The following is a 17,289-nucleotide window of genomic DNA, read 5'->3' on the forward strand; positions in this document are numbered from 1 at the left end:
GGTTTTTGTACAAACTGCCTATGATAACAGTATATTTTTAAAAAAATAAAAAACTCAAACTGCACTCAAAATGCATGTTCCAAATTATTATGCACAGCAGAGTTTTCAACCTTTTCATTTTAATAAAGAACAAAAAAAATGGTAATTTTTGAAATTATAAGCATTAGCAGGTTATTGCAAACTGAAATCAAACAGTTTCCAACACAAAACTTTATTCTAGGTGATGTTACATTTGCACATAGGACCCCTTGTTCGAAAGGAGCTTCTGAACTCTCTCGTCCATTGAATTTGTCAGGTTTTGGATGGTTTCTGCTTTAATTGTTTTGCATGAGGACAGAATACCCTCCCAGAGCTGTTGCTTAGATGTGAACTGCCTCCCGCCATCATAGACACTCCTTTTGATGATGCTCCAGAGGTTCTCAATGGGGTTGAGGTCAGGGGAGCATGGGTGCCACACCATAAGTTTGTCCCCTTTTATGCCCATATCAGCCAGCATATTGCCCACACCTGTTATTGCCACAGGTGAGTTTGAACAAGCATCACATGCTTGAAATAAAGTTGTTTACCTACAATTTTAGAAAGGTGCCAACAATTTTATCTGGCCCAGTTTTTTGGGGTTTTGTGTGAAATTATGTCCAATTTGCCTTTTTTCTCTGTTTTTTTGTGTTGTCCCAATACACACAGAGGAAATAAACATGTATATTACGAGGCATGTGAAATTTAAATAATTTTCTGGGAGACATACTTCATTTTCTGTAACAATTTCAAGGGTGCCAACATTTTCAGCCAGGACTGTATGTATATAAATATATAGATAGATAGATAGATAGATAGATATATATATTATATACAGTATATTCCATGCGTTGGAATCGGTGTATTTACTATACGGTCACTGTAAGTTTCCCAATAATCGGCCTAGTAGTGAAAGGAACTGTCGCATCGTTCATCAATCGTTGGTCAATTTTGTATCGTCCTGACGATTGGAGGCAGCTGCGTGCTGTTACCTTGACAAATTGGTGGCAGCGGTGCGATGTGTGTGATCTTTCCGGTGTCATCTGTGACAAAGTGGTAACAGTGGAGGGTTCAATGTAACCCCCCTGGCTGTATATCCTTGACAATTGTTAGCAAGCGGTGGGATTGTAGAGCATCTGTGATCTGGTTTGAGAAATCATACCTGTCACTGAAAACTTGCACGGTTCCTTGCAAGGATTCCATGCAGAGTTTTGAGGATCAAACTCAGTGTTTAATAACACCTGGGACATTACTGAACGTGTAGCAGTTACACCCCTTCCTCCTCTCTTGTTTTTCTATCCTATCTTTTGTTTGGCAATTATGACTGCAGTTGGGGAGGCCTGTTATAAAAAGGAGGTTCTTGCTGCCATCTGTACAATGAAACAGATTGACTCCACTGGCAAAAACAGGCAGCAATTGATTACAGAACTGTTGCAATTTGACGCAGATCAAGCCCGTCACCTGAGCCCTGATTAAGGAGAGGTGAGCCAAGGCCTGGGCGGCACTGCTGCAGGGGTCCCAACTACGGATGCAAGCCACAGAAGCAACCAGGATAGCGTGGATCCCCACCTGCATATGGCTCTACTGCAATTCAGTGCAGATGAACGTGTGAGACGGTTGAGGCTCATTCAGCAATACCAAGAGCAATAGGCTGCTGAGTGACAGGCCCAAGCCGAGCGAGAGGCGGCTGAGCGACAAGGTCAGAGAGAGCACCAGCTGAAGTGGACCCAACTCCAGATGCAGAGATCTTCCTCACTGAGCAGTGAGTCCATAAATGTCAACAGCTTTAAACCCTGTCCCAAGCATTTTCCTATGATGGAAAGGGACGGGGACTTGGACATATTTCTGCTGGGATTTGAAAAGACTTGCAGACAGTACCAGTTGCCCGATGACCAGTGGGAACGATACTTAATCCCAAGGCTGAGAGGCAAGGCAGTGAACGTGTTTGCCACTCTCAATCAAGATCAAGATGGAGACTACGAGACCATCAAACAGGCCCTTACAAATAAGTATCAGCTGACTCCTGAGGTGTACCGAAAAAAGTTTCAGACCCTCCAAAGTGGACATCACAACAGCTACAGTGATTTGGTGGATGGGCTCAGAACCAAGTTCAAGCAGTGGGTCCAGGGACTATCAGTTACCACCTTTGAGGAATTAAAGGACTTGATGGTGAAGGACCAATTCCTTCATCTTTGCCCTGTGGAGGTGCGACAGTTGGTGATGGACCAGGAGCCAAAGGAGGCCACTAAAGCAGCGCAGATTGCCGATACCTGTGAAGCCAACCATATAGCTGAGGTGTGGAAGTCAGCTGCTGACAGCTGAAAGGAGCGTAAGCTGACAACCACCCCCTATGCCCTTCCAGCAGGTGCTCAGGAGGTCCCGCCTCATCTTCCAGCACCCTGCCTGCATCTGACTACCGCCGGTGCTATACCTGCAACCTAACTGGTCACATCAGCCTCACCTGCATGGAGAAGCAGAAGAGAAACCCCACTACTACGGCCAACGGACCTACTGCAGTTGTGGGGCGGTTGGGAGGGTCCGTGAAAAATTGCAACCGGTTACTGTGGGCGACACCGTCTTTGTGGGGCTCAAGGACACCAGCGCAGAACAAACACTTTTCCACCTGAAGTTTGTATTACCTGAAGAACTCATCCCTGGGAAGACCCTGATTGTCACCGGGTATGGAGGTGTTCGCCGACCCTTACCGATGGCCTGGTTTTTCCTGGATTGGGGAGGGAGTTAAGGGAAGTGGGGGTGTCCGAGAACCTGCCAACAAATGTTTTATTGGGAACTGATGTGAGATGGTTGGTGGCTCAACCTTAGCTTGAATGCATAGAAGGGCCGATTTTTCGACCAGTAGAGATAAGAGCCCCAGCTAAAAAAGAAAATGCCGAACCCAGTGCTGCACTGAGCCACCATGCTGCAGTTAGCAACAACCTGCCAGTAAGTTCTTAGCCTAGGCTATATCCAAAAAACTCAAAAAGTCCCGGATAACCCTTTTAATGTGGTAGCTAAAATACTCCTAAAGTGGGCTAGACATGTACCTCTCTTATAAATTCTTATCCTCCGCTAACACATTTCATGACACTTTCTCTTCAGGGCCACTTTGGAGGACTTCTGTCCTATAGAAATTATTGGACCCATTGCTTTTTCTGAATTGTTTTAACACCATATTCCCCTATCCCTTCGATATGCAAATAATTCACACAGTGCTGCACTTCACCTCGAAATATCTCCGTTTCTTATATTTTTTACATATTGTGATCTTGAGGCTTTCAGTGCACTGAAGTGCAGGAGTTATTCTGAGCAAGACAATTGGGTTAGATTACAGTTACTGCAGGCTTTCCACTACATAATATCATTGCATCCCATATGTCTTACGTCAGTACTGGGTGTGGGTGGTAGCGGCCTGTTTTAAGTCTTGATATCTTGTGCAATCTCTTCTGTGCTAAATGGTAAAAGATCAACAGAATTAATCGAGAACATATATACTGCTCATCCTGTGCAATCCTCACTAGAAAAACACTACGGCATGCATTAAAATAAAAACCAATAGCAGTTTTGCTTAAAAGGAACCTGTCAGGGCATTTTTATTAATCAAACTAGGGGCATGGCTATATAGGTCATAGTATAACAATAAAAATGATACCTGTTTTGTAATTATCCAATGTACTAGCGCTGAGAAATCAAGGTTTGAAACCACATGCAAATTAGCCTGAAAGTGCTCTCCAATGCACTACCTAATTTGCATGTGGTTTCAGAGCTTAATTTCTTAGCACTGGCATATCGGATCACTACAAAACAAGTATCATTTTTATTCTTATGCTACAACCTTTGCAGCCATACCACTGATTTCAGTAATAAAATTGCCCTGACAGGTTCCCTTTAAGAATATAAGCTCTGTTTACAGAATAACATGTCCTCATAAAAGCTCAAGAGCATAACTAAAGTGTATTACACAGAATTTGCTATAAATATCTGATACATGCCGCCCAATGTTTTTAACCACTAGCTCAACAACGGGTTTCTTTGACTGCTGGCAATGCAAGATTGTTAGGCTATTTACAGAACTTACAGAGTAGAGAGCGCTGCACATGCCCAGCCACTTTTCCATTCAATGTGGCATCAGATGGGTCCCTGTGGCGCCCCTGAGGGTTCAGTCGCCACAGAGGTACTGCACCTCACCCAGAGGTGTGGTATCCCCTTCTCTCAGGTAAGGAGGGAGTGCTGCCCGGAACCCCAACACTCACATTCAACACTACACTACTCCAGGCCGGCTGGAAGGGCAAGATGCACTGTGTTTCCTGCTGAGCCCTGTCCCTGGCTGGAGTGGGGGGAACTCAAAGGTAGGGGGAACCAGTAGTGGGTGTGGGTGGAGGAAGCAGTTTAGGGGAGCACCATAGTAGTAGGTATATAAAGGGAAGCCATCTTAGGGTGGCAGTGCAGTAAGAGAGATGAGAAGAGAGTGTTAGTCAGTCTGGGAGCAGAGTCTCTTTAGGAGCTCTGCTCCATAAGTAGGGCCCAGTCCTAGAGGCCCAGCAGGGGAGCAGAGGAGTAGGCTCCGTTCTAGTAAAGGGATCCTAGGGGGTACGGCGAGTGCGGGATGGCACCCGTACGCCCCAAATCTGTCAGAAGACAGGGGGATCGTAGGCCGCAAGAAGGGGACCGGCCCCTGGACCAGTCGTGTAACTTCAAGTCTCGGCTGGAAAAACCAGAGGCTTCTGGCTTACAGTTATATGAAAAAGTTTGGGCACCCCTATTAATCTTAAGCTTAATGTTTTATAAAAATTGGTGTTTTTGCAACAGCTATTTCAGTTTTATATATGTAATAACTGTTGGACACAGTAATGTTTCTGCCTTGAAATGAGGTTTATTGTACTAACAGAAAATGTGCAATCTGCATTCAAACAAAATTTGAGAGGTGCATAAGCATGGGCACCTCACCAGAAAAGTGACAATAATATTTAGTAGATCCTCCTTTTGCAAAAATAACAGCCTCTAGTCGCTTCCTGTAGCTTTTAATGAGTTCCTTGATCCTGGATGAAGGTATTTTTGACCATTCCTCTTTACAAAACAATTCCAGTTCAGTTAAGTTTGATGGTCGCCGAGCATGGACAGCCCTCTTCAAATGATCCCACAGATGTTCAATGATATTCAGGTCTGGGGACTGGAATGGCCATTCCAGAACATTGTAATTGTTCCTCTGCATGAATGCCTGAGTAGATTTGGAGCGGTGTTTTGGATCATTGTCTTGCTGAAAGATCCATCCCCTGCGTAACTTCAACTTTGTCACTAATTCTTGAACATTATTGTCAAGAATCTGCTGATACTGAGTGGAATCCATGCGTCCCTCAACTTTAACAAGATTCCCGGTGCCGGCATTGGCCATACAGCCCCAAAGCATGATGGAACCTCCACCAAATTTTACTGTGGGTAGCAAGTGTTTTTCTTGGAATGCTGTGTTTTTTTGCCGCCATGCATAACGCCTTTTTATATGACCAAACAAATCAATCTTGGTTTCATCAGTCCACAGGACCTTCTTCCAAAAATAAATTGGCTTCTCCAAATGTGTTTTTGCATACCTCAGCCGACTCTGTTTGTGGCGTGCTTGCAGAAACGGCTTCTTTCGCATCACTCTCCCATACAGCTTCTCCTTGTGCAAAGTGCGTTCTATAGTTGACCGATGCACAGTGACACCATCTGCTGCAAGTTGATGCTGCAGCTCTCTGGAGGTGGTCTGAGGATTGTCCTTGACTGATCTCACCATTCTTCTTCTCTGCCTTTCTGATGTTTTTCTTGGCCTGCCACTTCTGGCCTTAACAAGAACTGTCCCTGTGTTCTTCCGTTTCCTTACTATGTTCCTCACAGTGGAAACTGACAGGTTAAATCTCTGAGACAGCTTTTTGTATCTTTCCCCTGAACAACTACGTTGAATAATCTTTGTTTTCAGATCATTTGACAGTTGTTTTGAGGAGCCCATGATGCCACTCTTCAGAGGAGATTCAAACAGGAGAACAACTTGCAAGTGGCCACTTTAAGTAGCTTTTCTCATGATTGCATACACCTGGCTATGAAGTTCAAAGCTCAATGAGGTAAAAAAAAAAAAAAAAAGTGCTTTAGTAAGTCAGTAAAAAGTAGGTAGGAGTATTTAAAACAAGAAAATGATAAGGGTGCCCATACTTATGCACCTGTCAAATTTTGTTTGAATGCAGATTGCACATTTTCTGTTAGTACAATAAACCTTATTTCAAGGCAGAAACATTACAGTGTCCAACAGTTATTACATATATCAAACTGAAATAGCTGTTGCAAAAACACCAATTTTTATAAAACATTAAGCTTAAGATTAATAGGGGTGCCCAAACTTTTTCATATAATTGTATATAGTTCAGTTGCCAAAACCTCATTCTAATCTCTGTGAGGGTCAAGCAGGTCCAGGAACTCCAGTAAGACAGGAGGGAATTCAGAGCACCCGAGCGGGACTGAGAGTGAGGAAGCGCAGGGCAGGAGGGAGAAGACCCAGCGGGAAGACGGTCTAGAGAGGAACACAAGAAAGCGGGGTTCTGTCAGGTGCTCCTAAACTCCGTGAGGAAGAGCTGAACCCTCGCTCTGGTGAACGCAGCGCGACGTGGAAGGCTGTAAGCTGGACAGTTCAACCTGAGGAACTTAACAACTGTGAGTAAAGACTCGGATGACTGCCTCCGTCCAATATTTCAGCTGCGCCATCTTCCCCCTGCACTACAACGCCCAGCGCAACCGACCCTATCTACACTGCCCTGGAGCTAGCTCTTCCTGTGGAGAGCCACACCATCCCTGCTGCAGTAACATCAGCTCCAGAGGACTGCTCCGCAGCGGCGGCTCCCTTTAGCCGCATTCCACAGGTGGCGTCACGAACACTTTACAAATCCCCTATAAATAATCCCCGTTTTTGGTTGACCGCCCTGGGCCACGGACCAGGCCAGCCACCGTGATATTCTCCCCCCACCGGCACCCATAGGCCCAGCTGCAGAGTACCCCATTGCCCTGGGGGCGCGTCATCCCAGTTATCAAAGAGTAATGGATCCCAGAGGTGGTGTCATGCTAGGTATGGGAAGAACCCAGCGTACGAATATGAGAAAAGGGGGAAAGCCCAGCAACTAGGGAAAGGGGAAGTGGAGACACCTAGGCAGATCTAACAACACCCTGACTTCCCTATCGTCCCTAAATAGGTTTCGCACCTATCGCCGAGGAGGATACCTTAGCCTTGGCTGACCCTAGAGCTAGGCCCTAAATAGGGAGGGGAGAGGGGTGAGCACTAGTCAGCCCCACTGCAACTAAAGACAAACAAGGGAAACATATAAGGAGATACACTTAGCTTTGAGAAGACACCAGAGAGATAACGACTACAATCAAAAAAGGAACTCCAAGGAGAATCTAGCCAACTACTAGAATTCCATACCTGAACAGATGAATTAACTCTATCACCAGCAACTCTCTGGAGAAACTGCGTGTATTTAAAGATCCAGCAAGGGTGTGTCAATTAGCAGCAGAGGGTGGAGATCACCGCTGGGTCCTAGAGAGGAAGGGATGATGAAAGGATCAAGAAGGTGTCTGCAAGGCCAAGCACAGTGACCTTCTACAGCTGGATCCAGAATGAGACTGTCTGTCAAACCTGACATAGCCGTGACAGGTGGGCACTGACTTAAAAATCCTTCTATGCATGGGACAGGCAGAAACTTTGTCTATGCAGAAGAGGCTGTAATGCCCACAGAAGTGCAGAACAGTGCGCAGATGCGAGCTCAGTGATCAGTTGAGAATGCGCCGAGATTGCTAGTGCATTAACATCACACAGATGCGGCCTCAGTTGTACAGTACAGACCAAAAGTTTGGACACATCTTCTCATTTAAAGATTTTTCTGTATTTTCATGACTTTGAAAATTGTACATTCACGCTGAAGGCATCAAAACTATGAATTAACACATGTGGAATTATATACTTAACAAAAAAGTGTGAAACAACTGAAAATATGTCTTATATTCTAGGTTCTTCAAAGTAGCCACCTTTTGCTTTGATGACTGCTTTGCACACTCTTGGCATTCTCTTGATGAGCTTCAAGAGGTAGTAACCGGAAATGGTTTTCACTTCACAGGTGTACCCTGTCAGGTTTAATAAGTGGGATTTCTTGCCTTATAAATGGGGTTGGGACCATCAGTTATGTTGTGCAGAAGTCTGGTGGATACACAGCTGATAGTCCTACTGAATAGACTGTTAGAATTTGTATTATGGCAAGAAAAATGCAGCTAAGTAAAGAAAAATGAGTGGCCATCATTACTTTAAGAAATGAAGGTCAGTCAGTCCGAAAAATTGGGAAAACTTTGAAAGTGTCCCCAAGTGCAATTGCAAAAACCATCAAGCGCTACAAAGAAACTGGCTCACATGAGGACCGCCCCAGGAAAGGAAGACCAAGAGTCACCTCTGCTTCTGAGGATAAGTCACCAGCCTCAGAAATCGCAGGTTAACAGCAGCTCAGATTAGAGACCAGGTCAATGCCACACAGAGTTCTAGCAGCAGACACATCTCTACAACTGTTAAGAGGAGACTTTGTGCAGCAGGCCTTCATGGTAAAATAGCTGCTAGGAAACCACTGCTAAGGACAGGCAACAAGCAGAAGAGACTTGTTTGGGTTAAAGAACACAAAAAATGGACATTAGACCAGTGGAATTCTGTGCTTTGGTCTGAGGAGTCCAAATTTGAGATCTTTGGTTCCAACCACCGTGTCTTTGTGCAACACAGAAAAGGTGAACGGATGGACTCTACATGCCTGGTTCCCAAAAAAAAATCCTGAAGGTGTGAACTGGAACATAAATTGATGTGCATGCAAAATGTAAATGCATGTTCACACAAGGCCATTAGACAAAGAGAAACCAAAGACAAGAAAAATACCCAAATGGTTAAAAGTAAATGTATAGATCGCACAGTGCAAAAATAATAATAAATAATAAAGGGTATTTAGTTAACATAATTTTGATCAAAATAATGTAAAAGCTGTCCCGCCACGTCACGGCATCCCTTGTGGAACAGTCCTAACTCTAATATTAAAAACCTTACCATTTGTCAAGTGACATACATATGGACAAGGACAGAGAGGTTGGATCCCTGGTGCAAGCATAAAACCGAGGCAGGATCAGCGTCCCAGCCCAGACAAAGGGCGGCCACACCCTTTTATATGCACTCAAGCATACTAACTGCAAAGAAAAAATCCTGAAGGTGTGAACTGGAACATAAATTGATGTGCATGCAAAATGTAAATGCATGTTCACACAAGGCCATTAGACAAAGAGAAACCAAAGACAAGAAAAATACCCAAATGGTTAAAAGTAAATGTATAGATCGCACAGTGCAAAAATAATAATAAATAATAAAGGGTATTTAGTTAACATAATTTTGATCAAAATAATGTAAAAGCTGTCCCGCCACGTCACGGCATCCCTTGTGGAACAGTCCTAACTCTAATATTAAAAACCTTACCATTTGTCAAGTGACATACATATGGACAAGGACAGAGAGGTTGGATCCCTGGTGCAAGCATAAAACCGAGGCAGGATCAGCGTCCCAGCCCAGACAAAGGGCGGCCACACCCTTTTATATGCACTCAAGCATACTAACTGCAAAGAAAAAATCCTGAAGGTGTGAACTGGAACATAAATTGATGTGCATGCAAAATGTAAATGCATGTTCACACAAGGCCATTAGACAAAGAGAAACCAAAGACAAGAAAAATACCCAAATGGTTAAAAGTAAATGTATAGATCGCACAGTGCAAAAATAATAATAAATAATAAAGGGTATTTAGTTAACATAATTTTGATCAAAATAATGTAAAAGCTGTCCCGCCACGTCACGGCATCCCTTGTGGGACAGTCCTAACTCTAATATTAAAAACCTTACCATTTGTCAAGTGACATACATATGGACAAGGACAGAGAGACTGGATCCCTGGTGCAAGCATAAAACCGAGGCAGGATCAGCGTCCCAGCCCAGACAAAGGGCGCTGCCACACCCTTTTATATGCACTCAAGCATACTAACTGCAAAGAAAAAATCCTGAAGGTGTGAACTGGAACATAAATTGATGTGCATGCAGAATGTTTGGGTTAAAGAACACAAGGAATGGACATTAGACCAGTGGAATTCTGTGCTTTGGTCTGAGGAGTCCAAATTTGAGATCTTTGGTTCCAACCACCGTGTCTTTGTGCAACACAGAAAAGGTGAACGGATGGACTCTACATGCCTGGTTCCCACCGTGAAGCATGGAGGAGGAGGTGTGATGGTGTGGGGGTGCTTTGCTGGTGACTTATTCAAAATTGAAGGCATACTGAACCAGCATGGCTACCACAACATCTTGCAGCGGCATGCTATTCCATCCGGTTTGCGTTTAGTTGGACCATCATTTATTTTTTAACAGGAAAATGACCCCAAACACACCTCCAGGCTGTGTAAGGGCTATTTGACCAAGAGGAAGTGTGATGGGGTGCTACTTTGAAGAACCTAGAATATAAGACATATTTTCAGTTGTTTCACACTTTTTTGTTAAGTATATAATTCCACATGTGGTAATTCATAGTTTTGATGCCTTCAGTGTGAATGTACAATTTTCAAAGTCATGAAAATACAGAAAAATCTTTAAATGAGAAGGTGTGTCCAAACTTTTGGTCTGTACTGTATATTGATTTAAATGTGGATTTCTTATTATGGAGCACATAATTTTATAAAGGTATGAAGGACTGGTCTTTACAAGAGCTACCTGAACATATATGTGGCTTAGAGGGGTGCACCCTGTTGAAAGATTCCCTTTAAAGAGGTTGATTCATTTCAACAAACTCCATCTATGCCCAATAGGACATATGGATTTAATAGTCAGAAATGTTTGGGTGACCCAAGTGTAATCAGCTGTCTTCACCTCCAGTATGAAAACGGGTTCTCCCTATTTCATTTCATGTTCCTGGTTCTGCAGCCCAGACAATCTTTACAGATAGAGCACACATTAACCCAGGGGTCTCAAACTCGGCTGGGTATATGGGCCGCACATGGAAAAAATTGGAATTTGGGGGGCCGCATTCTTTGTTCAATGTGACATTTTTAGTGATACCATTTTTTTTGTATACACCTTTTGAACATTTTTGCCGTGTTTATTTTTTTATGGCTTGGGTCGTTATGGATGTGGCGATAATAAACGTGCACTTTTTTGTGTTTACTTTAGTTTACATATAAAGCAGCATTTTTAGTGCCCAATATTTTTTCATGCTTTATTTTATTTTTTATTTTTTTTACAATTTTATTTCCCCCAATTGGCCACATACAGTAATATTGTCTTACAATTAGCATCATATAGTAATAATGGCAAACATCTTGTAGTAATGTTCCCCATCCAAGTCCCCATCTTGTACTAATGTGCCCCATCCAGGTCCCCATCCTGTGGCTATGTGCCCCATCCAGGTCCCCATCCTGTGGCAACGTTCCCCATCCTGGCGCCCATCTTGTACTAATGTGCCTCATCCAGGTCCCCATCTTGGGGCTATGTGCCCCATCCAGGTCCCCATCCTGTGGCAATGTTCCCCATCCAGGTCCCCATCTTGTGGCTATGTGCCCCATCCAGGTCCCCATCCTGTGGCTATGTGCCCCATCCAGGTCCCCATCCTGTGGCAACGTTCCCCATCCTGGCGCCCATCTTGTACTAATGTGCCTCATCCAGGTCCCCATCTTGTGGCTATGTGCCCCATCCAGGTCCCCATCTTGTGGCTATGTGCCCCATCCAGGTCCCCATCTTGTGGCTCTGGTCCCCATCTTGTGGCTCTGTTCCCCATCCAGGTCCCCATCTTGTGGCTATGTGCCCCATCCAGGTCCACATCTTGAGGCTATGTGCCCCATCCAGGTCCACATCTTGAGGCTATGTGCCCCATCCAGGTCCACATCTTGAGGCTCTGTGCCCCATCCAGGTCCCCATCTTGTGGCTATGTGCCCCATCCAGGTCCACATCTTGAGGCTATGTGCCCCATCCAGGTCCCCATCTTGTGGCTATGTGCCCCATCCAGGTCCACATCCTGTGGCTATGTGCCCCATCCAGGTCCCCTCTTGTGGCTATGTGCCCCATCCAGGTCCCCATCCTGTGGGTATGTGCCCATCCAGGTCCCCTCTTGTGGCTTTGTGCCCCATCCCGGTCCCCATGTTGTGGCTCTGTGCCCCCTGTGCTGTTCTTCACACACATAAAATAGAAAAAAAAAAAGATGATTCTCACCTGTCCTCCGTTCCCTCGGCGGTCTTCCTGCAGATGTGGCCCGCAGGCACCACAGAGTCCGACCCCTTGACGATCCCGACCTGGTCCAGGAGGAGCCGCCGACAGCAGCGCTGCATTGCCGCACAGAGACTGTCTCCCAGCACAGCATTTTCAATGTCATCTGCATATGGCAATGACGTCATACTCGCTGCGCCGACACGCAGATATCAGCTGCTGGCCTCTGATTGGCCGGCGGCTGGCATTGGAAATGCAGTGCTGGGAAACAGTCTCTGTGCGGCAATGCTGCGCTGCTGTCGGCGGCTCCTCCTGGACCAGGTCGGGATCGTCAAGGGGTCTGTGCCTGCGGGCCGCATAAAGCAGCCTCAGGGGCCGCATGCGGCCCGCGGGCCGCGTGTTTGAGACCCCTGCATTAACCTGTCAGTCGGCACGCTATACCATTAACATAGCTCGCCATTCTAATGCCAAGTTGATGAACAGTGTGCAATGTAAACAGAGTAGGTATGCTACGTTAGGCTTTGTTCTCATGTCTGTTTGGGATCACTTTGTAACGGATACTGGAGGAAAAAATTGGACATGTAAAATACGGATACCAAACTATAACCAAAATTTCAGTTTTTAACCTTTGATTTCCATTTTGTGTGTGTTTGTTCCGTCTAGCATGGAACCATTTTTACTAAAGGTGCCTCCGAATGCTTCTAATGCCTCCGAATGTCTCATGTGTTCTGACCATGCACAGTGTTAGGGCTCGCTCACACTTGCGAACAAATCGGACGAATGCAATCCGATAAAAAAATTGGATTTCACTTGGTCCAATATTATTCTATGATTGTGTGCCCATCTGCGTTTTTTTTTCAGCTTCAATCAGATCGAGATCGGACTGAAAAAAAAAGATTGAATGCGAAATTCAGATCGCACGCACCCATATAAGCCTATGGGTGCGTGTGAAACATCTCACTGCTCTCGGATGTCACCCGAGTGCAGTGCGATTCCCGTCTCCTCCACATCTGTGCTTTGATTCTCTGATGCAAGAGGATCAGAGCACATCGCACTGACCCTTGGCTCACGCTCGCTGCAGAGCTGGAGCCGAGTGTCAGAACAGACCCTGGCTCTTCATACACAGCTTAGCTAGCCCCAGCTCGGCTAAACAAAATAGCTATTGTCCACAGCAACCACTAATACTTGTGGTTCTCTGTACACATGCAGACTCTTCTCAGAGAGGAATTCTGGCCTGTCTCACTATTTAGCCCCAAAACACATCCAGTCTGGTCAGCTTCCGTGAGCTGACTAACTAAGGAGAACAGCTAGCCTGGTTATATGCAGGGCTAGTTAGGTGATCTATTCAGAATTTAAGCGTAGCCTACCTGGCTTTTCTACAGGGCCTAAAATCTAACAGGCAGATAGTTGCTAACAGAGGCAACTACCTGCCTGTTGTACCTAGCGCTGATAGAAAGCGATCATCGACCACCCCTGCCAGCAACTCAGCTGTTCCAAGTCAACACAGCATCTCTTTTTCTTCCATGCTGTTCTGTCTACTGGGCATGACTTCCGACGTCATGTCAATTGACAGCCGAATTCCCGCAGTTAGCATGCCCTGTCAACAGAGCAGATGAGAAACCGCTACTCTGTCTGTGACTACTCTGTCCTGGCGGAGATAGGCGCCAGGCACTACAAGCAGGTAGTTAGCAACTACCTCATTGTTAGTTCTTAGGCACGTTGTTAAAAAAAAAAGTCCTGGACAACCCCTTTAAGAAACAGAAAAATCCATTCAAAGAAACAGGTCCTGTAATGGATTATAATAATGAAATTAAAAATTGACATGTGAATAGGGCTTTAGCGGTGTAGTGAATGGGCCATATGCCTGATTTAGTGCTGCAGCCCCTTTACAGTCTTTACCTGCCTTGGCCGCCCCCTGTACAGAGGACCATAGCACTGCTTTATGAAAGTAAAAAATATGACAGACTGTGCACATGATATAAGCAAGATCTATATGGGTGCCGCTGCGGAAATAATAAAATAAAAAATAATTACTGCATTAAAAAAAAACGCATTTTAGAACCAAATCGGTTCCGAAACGCGTTATTTTTTGTTCCATTATTTCCGTGGCTGGATCCTGCTTTTTTCATGTACCGAGTCCGTCATTAATATTCGTTGGAGAGGTGGAGCAGCAGCCGTGGCTTACTCCCTCTTTAGTTTAGTGGGTAAGGGCATAATTGAGGGCATAATATCCAATTTTTATCACTCTTACACTATTGAGCGCTTCTTTTCCTTTTATCTATTCAAGTAATGAGGGGGCCCAAACCCCCTTCCCTACCTTTATAAAGTAGTAATATCCCTTCAGTTTATAAAACAGGACTATCCCTTTAAATATGTGGATATTATGACTCAAAATGTAGTAGTAATTTCAGCCTACACTTTACCATAGAAACGAAGGAACGAAATGTACCAAGGTACAGAATGTAGGAGTCAGTTACATTTTCTGACAAGTAAATCTTAAGGCTATGTTCACACATCATGTTTTTTGATGCGATGCGTTTTTTGATGCGTTTTTTTATGGAAATTTTCAGCTGCGTTGTGCAGTACTAGTAAAGTCTATGAGATTCCAGAATTCTTAGTTCACAAGAAAAATCCCGAACAATCCTCCCTTGAGAGATCAGGTTTTTCTGTAGAAAATTGACGCCAAAAAAAACATGCTGTGTGAACATAGCCTTAGAGGTCCGGTGCTGAACGTTGTATAATGTATTGTGCAAATATTTCATAATATGGATTTGTAGTCCATTTTGTGCAGAGCTAGGTTTGCAACTTGATTTGCCTTGGCTGAGCTCATTGGGGCATTGTACGTTATCTGTTGTTCATACATATCCAATAATAGGGCTACCCTTATTTATCAAAGTTACGGAAGAGAAAAATTGGTCTTGTTGTCCCTAGCAACCAATCAGAGACCAGCTTTTATCTTTGAAACTGCACTATGAAATTGAAAGCTGCACTGTGATTGGTCGATATGGGCAACGAGGCCTACTTTGGTATAGAAGCGGCCATTTTGTGACATAGACAAAGTGTTCAATGATTAACTCGGCTCTGCTGCAAAGCGCACAGCTTATATAACAGTAAAGCGTAACTGTTTCATGGCATTACACAATACAACTTAAAACCAAATCTATACAGCGCATAAATTATACAACTATCATACATTGACTTAGTGGATATAAATTGGCCACGGCTTTTATTTGATTATTAAATAGATCATTAACTTCGTAAATTATTAAATTAAAAAAAACTTTAACAAATCACCGCAGCTTGGCCCAAAGGCTGAATCCCGTTCACTGCAACTTACTGTCCATTCAGATACCTGAATGACTAACCCACCAGGCCATATTGCCTATCCCGGCAAACATGGCCCCACCCCAACCAAGGGCTATTTCCACCATTGCTTGAAGATTTAAATTAAAAATATACGGTAGTTACCAATCTCAGATAAATGTACTAAATCTTTTCTGAAAAGGCCGGGCACACCACCTTCCAAATCAATGTGTCTAAACGAAAAACCTCCAATTGTAGGTAAACATTTACAAATTGGTCTACAAAAGCTTCCTTATCATCTCACAGAACTTCAGCTCCTCTGACTTGACCCAAAAAATTCTTGGAATAATTTCGGAAAAAAATAATCTTTACTCCTGGAAACAATCCACTAATTTTTGGCAAACTTCTCTTCACGAGAAAAAGGAGATCTTCAGTCCCCAACTGTCATGCTAGGTATGGGAAGGACACAGTGTACAACAAAGGGGAAAGGGGGGAAGCCCAACAGCTAGGGAAAGGGAGAGTGGAGACCCCTAGGTAGATCTTACAACACCCGACTCCCCTATCGTACCTAACTAGGTTCCGCACCTATCGCCGAGCAGGAAACCTAATCCCTGACTGACCCTAGAGCTAGGCCCTAGGTAGGGAGGGGAAAGGGTGAGCACTAGTTAGCCCCACTGCAACTAAAGACAAACAAGACAAACAGACAAGGGGATACACTTAGCTTTGAGAAGACACCAGAGAGAATACGACAATTATCCACCAAGGAACTCCAAGAAGAAACTAACCGACTTCTAGAACTCCAGGCCTGAATAGAGGAAAATATTTCTATCACTGGCGACTCTCTGGAGACACTGAGGGTTTTTAAATATCAAGCAAGGGTGTGTCAATTAGCAACAGAAGGTGGAGATCACTGCTGGATCCTAGCGAGAGAAGGATACCACTATACTACAGAGATGAAAGGATCAAGAAAGTGTCAAAGCCAAGTGCAGCGACCTTCTACAGCCAGATCCAGAACGACTGTCTGTCAAATCTGATACATCCGTGACACCAACTTGCCAACGTCGTTACCTCACAGATGAATTATTATGATGTCAGGAGCTGGAAAACTGTCACTCATCATTAACACTTGATTGATCAGGTCATCCCATTTCTGCCCTATCCATAAGACTCTTGCACGATCAGGTGGTAATGACAGGTTAGGCCCATAGCATCGCTCTTGCGCTCTGTGTTCTACCCAGTGGATAAAGGAATGCCCCAGAATCCAGACCGTAAAACCTGTAAAAACGACATAATATTGAGATTAATAACCATTTTACCTTCTGATGTACAGCTGGTAACAGTTCGACACCCATCTCCCCAGCTTTTTTTATAATTGTCTCCTTCAACCCCAGGTTCCGTTGCAGCTCCTACAGCTTTGATACCACCACCTCTGGAAGCAGGTCCACAGATTTTAAATTTCTTACCCAAGCACAACCTACCCCTGTAAAAAGAAGGGATAACAAAGAATCAGAAAAAAACATCAGTAGCTTAGCCATCTTGCGGTTTGGATACCGCTCTAGCCATATTAACATTCTCCAGTTTTACCGGCATCGATGCTCTTGTTAAGGTATTCCTTTGTGGAAGGCTGACTTGGCAAGTTAGCTTTCTTAAAATATCTTGCCATAGGATTCGCCCCTCCAAAAAAGTTACATTCATGCCTGTAC

The 17,289-nt window shown here is 44.4% G+C and overlaps 1 protein-coding gene across 7 annotated transcripts in view; it reads left to right on the plus strand.

The window, feature by feature from the left end:
• The window catches only part of PPP2R2C (protein phosphatase 2 regulatory subunit Bgamma), a 255,847-nt gene that overhangs the window by 128,863 nt on the left and 109,695 nt on the right, over nucleotides 1-17,289 (plus strand). The window lies entirely within an intron of this gene.

Source organism: Phyllobates terribilis, unplaced genomic scaffold (assembly GCF_046119375.1).
Source record: "Phyllobates terribilis strain yellow unplaced genomic scaffold, ASM4611937v1 Scaffold_1__5_contigs__length_1240528914, whole genome shotgun sequence".
Lineage (NCBI taxonomy): Eukaryota > Metazoa > Chordata > Amphibia > Anura > Dendrobatidae > Phyllobates > Phyllobates terribilis.